We start from the raw sequence: 7,006 nt of genomic DNA, 5'->3' as shown, positions 1-7,006 counted from the left end.
ACCTAAAATGTCTTTAATACTTCTATAGGTTGAACCAATCTTCAAGCTGGTAAGTAAACTGTTGCATAGTGGAGACTCTGTTAGAACGAAATGTGTTTTCCTCTGCAGCCAGATCAGATAGTTGGCAGACATCAGCTCTGTCTCAAGCATGTTTGGGCAGGATATGACAGGTCTGGAATAGTGTTTTTTTTTGTATCAGCATATAATATATATATATTTCACACAATACATAATATTTATCACTATGTTTAGTTTTTTTGAGGTTTGTGACAAGTCAGAATGGATAAAATGGACCAGCAAAAGTGCCAAAATTAAAATGTATGAAATTTTCTAGTTTATTGTTTGTGAAAATAAATTATCCAAGGCACAAATGGAGGAAAAAATCAAATAATAAATTAATAATCATTAATCAATTTTGAGTTAATGGCAAATCCAGTCAGCTACTTGTTACTATGTAGTTCAAACGGTGGCTGTACACTAGTATGTTTACAGGCTTGTGATTGGTCTAAATCTGTTTTTGTAACGCATGCTGTTCAGGGTTCCAGAAATACTTTGAATATACAAGTTTTTGTTAGGACAGCAGCGATATATGGATCATACAGTTCAAAGTTCAAAACCCATTTCTGACTTTTAACTGATGATATACCCGAATAATGTTTATTAAAATAAAAGATCAAATATTCCATTTTGTCACTAGCAAAACTTTACCAAATTTTTCAGTAGTGACCATTTCGGTAGTGACAATGTTGAGCAGGACTCAAAAACGCTAGACTGTACATGACTGGCAAGCACAGCTTGGTTGAAAAATTTTAAAATCATAATATTTTTCATTAAAACACCACACATAAGAAAAATGTTCAACTTAAGGGGAAAAGCTCCACCATGTGTCACTTTTCACAAGGGAACAAATTAAAAGGGTGTCTGGTAAGCAAGCGTCTGTGTGCAGCCGATCAGTAGGACAGGTTTGCTCACATTTGTGTTTAAAAAAAGAATCTGTTCAAAGATAAATATTAATTTCCTGGTTCATGTACCATCCTGACATTTGCTGCTGTGTCTGCTCCTTTCATACCAGCGCAACACACAACTAACACGCCACCACCACATTAGTGTCACTGCACTGCTAAGAATGATCCACCACCCAAATAATACCTGCTCTGTGGTGGTCCATGGGGGTCCTGACCATTGAAGAACAGGGTGAAAGGGGGCTAACAAAGTATGCAGAGAAACAGATGGACTACAGTCTGTAATTGTAGAACTACAAAGTGCACCTATATGATAAAATGGACAAAGATTGTGGAGACAAGACGGTGTACTGAAAAAATGTTTTTCTTGTTCTTCTTTGATGAACAAAGTTTGGTTTCAGATTTCTCCTGAACGGCTGGGGGCATTTATTTAATATCATCAGCCTCACACCTGGTTTAACAAAATAAAGTATTGATTAGTCAAACCAGGTATTGGATTGGAAATGGTTAAATGAATACACGGACATGTGTAAAATTACCGTAAAAAGTAAAAAAAAAAAAGAAGATATATATATATATATATATATATATATATATATATGCACATTTGTATATAGACATTTGAAAAAAACTATTGTTTATTGCTTAAGGTTTCACTGTTAATATAATAGATAATAGGTAAGTATGTAACACTGTAACTAGTATTCCGTCGTGGGTGGTTAGTCTTGTCTCCATTTATTTTGCAGACGTCTTGATGTCTCAGCTTTTTGTATAACTTCTGTTTTCTTGCCTCGGATGTCTTTATCCTTCTCAGAAGAGGATGTAAAGGTCACTCTGAGTTTTCTTGTCTCATTTGCTTTCAGCGTGGACAATTTTAGGCTGCCAGTGTTTGTTTAATTTCACTTCATAATTCCTCGCAAAGCTACTCTGCACTTTTGAAGAACAAGGCCTGATATTGTGTGGCTGCGAAAGACTTTGCCAAAAATGACTCTGTGTTTTTCTTTTCACGTTTTTTTCCCTCTCTCTCCTGCACGGAAGACAAGAATCAGAGCTCTGTGTGTGTGTGTGTGTAAGACTCATGTTTATGCTAGACTACCAGTGAAGGGAACAGAGCAAGAACAGAGAGAGAAGGAGGGATGGTGAAATGAATGGGAATTATGTGCTGGACTTGAGGAATTAGGGAACAGAGAGAGTGAAATGGAGAGACAGAGGATGGGAATTGAATGATAGGGAGAGAAGTGCTTGAATGATGGAGTACTGAAGCAGTTCTGAACTACCGTGCGTGTGGTGCTGGAGTTTAGGCAAAAACAATTTTGTATTGCCTGACACTTTTAGAAATGTGCTTTAAAGGAATACTCCAGCATTTTTCAGCCTGTCTGGTGCTTCTGTGGTGTATGGTCCATTACCATGGACAATAATTTCTCTGAAGTTTTTAAAGAACAGAAAAACTGTTGACTTAAAACATGCTTATAATAGAAAACAATGGGCAGCTCTTTAAAACACAATTATAATGAAAGCAAATAGGTTTGCTGAGTCTGTTTTTCACTTCTTTTCTAAGTACAGGGAAATGTGTTGAAATTATTCTCCGTGGTAATCGACCGTACCCCACAGGTGCAGCAGATGGAGAAAACTGATGAAATATTCCTTTAATAATTGGCTGGTCCACCCTTCATTCCTGCTCCAAGCTTTGGTAGCAAAAGGCCTACTGTATGATGTTTTTTCAGTGGTGCAGCCGAATAAGTGGCATCCGTATCGACCCTCTGTGATGCCACAGCCATCCGTGACCGGGGTCCTTGCACTCTCTGGGTGGTTAGGATGGTCCTCTCTCTCCATCTCTTCAGTGAGATGCTAGTCAACGCAGGCTTCTGTTGACTGATGTAAGGAAATTGACAGTGTTCTCCTTTTAGTGTGCTGGGCTGTCTAATGATGTTGTACAGGGAGATTCACTCGAAAGAGGTCCCAAATATTCTGTTGTAACTCCTGTTAGGATGAAGCAATCTGAACCAAAAAATGCGCTACATACCTTGACGTATGTGTAATCGATTGCATTACATGCGATGCTGGAAGTGATCTCTGTTTTCTGCCAGACACATGAAGGGGTACGGGGGTATGCACCTGGAAGTTGTGAACGGAGGTTAAACGTCACAACGGCTGTCCGGCGCTTAGCTCATCACTCCGACGCAGGGGCTTCTTGGCTTGTTCGAAGCTCCATATACTGAGGAGCACATTGCACATTGTTTCGTTCAGATTGCTTTGTCCTAGCGAGAGTTATTACAGAATATTTGGGGCCTCTTTCGAGTGAATCTCTCTGTATTAGCAGCGGCTGTCTTTCAGCAGTAAATAGTTGCTTGGCATCAATAGTATTTTCTAATCAAACCACATTTACTAAAGTATGAAAAGCTTTTTTGTGCATTTTATCATATTTATCATATTTTATCACAACATATTTATGTTGTCATCATTTTATAAAAGAATTAGGCCACTTGAGGCCATTCATTATAGTGATTTTACCACAGGTAAGAGGGTTTTAGAGGGTTTTGAGTGCTCACATCACAAGTTGATAAACCTATTTAGTCTTTAATGTGTTAAGTTACTGCAAAATTCCAAAGAGAGGATGCTCATTGATATCAAAAACATTTTGAAATGCTAGATGTCCTCAAGCCCTTGACAGACAGTGTATGTAAAACTATCTGGCCACTAACTGTCTTTGGACACATCAGTTAAGTCTTTGGTTTGTCCTTTTTTCATTTTCTTGGCCACATAATTGTCAGTTTACTCAGTACTATACATGCATTCCAGACCGTAGCTATAGAATAACCTCATATCACAGCAGGCCCCCACTGACTGCCTCTCATCTATTTTTGCTGCCAGATATGCTGCTGTCTGTCGCTTTGACTTGCCTCCACTCTTCTGACGCGTGCAGCACCTGGGGCTTCATTTACATCCACTCCTGTAAAGTCAAGCAATATGCATTTATACAACACATTTCATATCAACGAATGCTTTACAAAGTGTTGTACAGTAGTTCAAGTGAAATATAGGAAATATAGAAAAAACGTAAATATCATAACAGTAAATATCATAACATCTTCTAGTCCAGTGGTCACCAACCCTGCTCTTGCAGATCTACCTTCCTGCAAAGTCTAGTTCCACCTGCAGTCTCCCACTCCTGCTCCAGTTAATTAGCTTCTTCAGAAGTCCTTGAGTGGCTACAAACTACATAGACAAACTACAAAGTGCACCTATATGGTAAGTGGAGCTGATCAAAGGGATAATGGGTGTAGAAACAAGGAAGTGGTTTGTCATGTTACAGCTGATTGGTGTATAGTTAACACAAAACACATCTCAATAACTAAATATAACATCAAAAATGTTAGTATTTAGTGTGTCCTCTCTTTTCCTTTAATACAGCTTCCATTCTTTTCAGGAGACTCATTTTCAGGTTTTCAAAGAAATCTGCTGGGATGTTTTTCCAGTTCAGTCTTAGAAGTTGGTTGCATTTTCTGCTTTTCACGAACCAGGTAATCCCAAGCACGTTCAGTAATGTTGAAGTCTGGACTCTGTCTGGTTCTGTGGTCAGTCTGTTGTTCTGAAAACACCAGCAGCTGCTTTGTACACATCCTTTCAGACCCATAATATTACGTTTGTCTTCTTACAGTGCAAAGAAACACCTGTGGATTTTTTCAGATCTTAAGCAAGAGTGGAGATTTTCTCCTCTCTCTCAAAGATAAAGACTTTAAGTGCTGCTTATCTGATGGGGACAGTTTTGGTGGTCTCCCCAGTCTTGGATGGTTGTTAGGAGTCCCATTTTCTCTATATCTGTTAATCATTTTTGAAACTCCTTTTTTTAAACATTCTCTCATACATTCTCAGAACATTTTCTCAAGTCTCTCATCCGAACACCTCTACTGTTCAAGTGTAGCAGTTCAAATTCCTGATTTATAGTCACATATTTCAGGAATTTATTTGCTGAATTCAGCAACTGCCCATTGGCTACTATGATAAGGGAGTTTTAAATCGACTGGTTTTTGGTTCTTTTCAAAGTACAGAGACGTGTTAAAATGACTGTTCACGCTAATCAGGGCTGTGATACAGATGCTGGTTGAGATTAGGTTGAAAAATACTGGATTATTCCTTTAAGGACGTGATGGAGAGAATGGATAATGGAATATAGTGGAAGGCTCTGGAGAAGATACACAACACAGTACACCAACCCTCCGTCATAAATACCACTGACCCAGCCGGGCAGTGACACATATCTGGCACTTGGTCACTGCGTGACTCCATCTGAACTCAAGCCAGCGAGATGCCACCTGATTCCTCCAGCCATCCACACCATATTAATAGAACTCGTTAGATCCTCATGACTTGCTGGTAACCTAAGCCGGGTTGGGGGGGACGTGGGTTAAGACTTGGCAATTTATTTTAATCAGCCAATAAAGAATGGCCTCCAACCTTTAGCAGATATCACCTCTATTCTCCAAGCGCACATTACCTGTTAATAGGTTTGGGCCATAGCTTGTAAAGTGTTGGACTATATACTTACAAATGAACAATGTTTCTTGGCTTGGTTGTATGGTTCAGACAGGAATATGTAACTGTAATGGAACCTTTATATTATGTTGAGGTTGTTTACATTTTTTTTATTTTATTTGTCCTACGGTCCACTTATAAAATTTGTGTGGGTTTCATTACCAAAAACAGCCATAATTTGTTTTTTTGTGACCATCTTCCATCCAACATACTACATCAAACTCTTTCATTTTATAACAGTAAAAAATTGGTATCCCATAATATAGGCCATTTAAGAATAATCCACCTTTATTTTAAATGAAGACTGTATTTTAAGACAAAGGTGTTGGTGTTTTCTGCTGCTTTAGAATATGCACAGAAATAACAGCTGACAGCTTATAGCAGGGCACATATCCTCAGGATTTTACCTTCCTTTGACTAAATTAGCTGGCATTTACATTTCTATTTGTGTTCACTTTAAAGCCTGGGCTAGAACGCACATTGCATGCAAGCCGTTCATGTCAGTGGCCTGTGGCCCTCATCTCTAAAATAAAGCTGAAAATGATCCCTAGTTGGCATACATATGATTTTCCATCAAGTATGTGTGCCACTTGCTCATGAATGACTCTCACAACTCCTTGTCTGTTACTCTCTGGTGAAACCCAATCAAAGGACAACAAACATGTCTCCACAGAGTCAACTGTGTCAAACAGCTGAAAGAGTCGCATTTAGTTTAGCATTGCTGTTTTTATATGTTATATGTATATATATATATACATACACAGACACAACCAAAAGGTTTTATAGTAAGGTTTCATGACTGATAAGTCTAAGGCCCAGTCCCATTTCTTATTTTTACCCCTGCCCCTTGTTTTCGAGTGTCGCCTTGCCCCTTGGAACTGAGTGGTTGAAAATTTCCCCTACGAAATGGGACCCTCAAATAATAAGAACATTACTTCATTAACAGGCCACTAGTGGTGCTCTGTAGGCGACCCTGCCAGTTGGCAGCGATAGCAGAGGAAGGTAAAGTTCAGCAACCTCGCTGCTGGGCTTTAGTTACATTTTTGTTACATCATATTCTTTCAAAGAGGGGGATGTGACAGTTATTTACTATCGCCCACCCTTAATTCTTTGGTGATACGAAGCTGAAGTCAGCTATTCACCAGTCTCTTATTTGAATTTTCTCGTTCCACCTTAAATAGAGCAGCAGTTCCATTCTGGCGCTTCAGATGTCAGTACCGCTTGACTATTTAAGGTGGAACGGGAAATTTAGCTAGCTAGCTACCAAGACATTAGCATACTATTAGTGACTTTTTTTGCTTGTTATGAAGAAAAGAACCACAATACATTGAAACAACATTAACATAATACACTGGTTATCATCATTTTTTAACGGAGAAAATACTCACATCTGTGGGTTTCTTTGGTCACTTGTTCAGCCATCTTGCCAGTTTTTCTTTTTTTTTCTCACAACACTTCGTTTCGAATGTGCAAAACGGAGGGCTAAGGGCTAAGTGGTAGGGGCAAGGGGT

This window comes from Colossoma macropomum, unplaced genomic scaffold (assembly GCF_904425465.1).
Source record: "Colossoma macropomum unplaced genomic scaffold, Colossoma_macropomum, whole genome shotgun sequence".
Lineage (NCBI taxonomy): Eukaryota > Metazoa > Chordata > Actinopteri > Characiformes > Serrasalmidae > Colossoma > Colossoma macropomum.
This window is presented reverse-complemented; position numbering follows the sequence as displayed.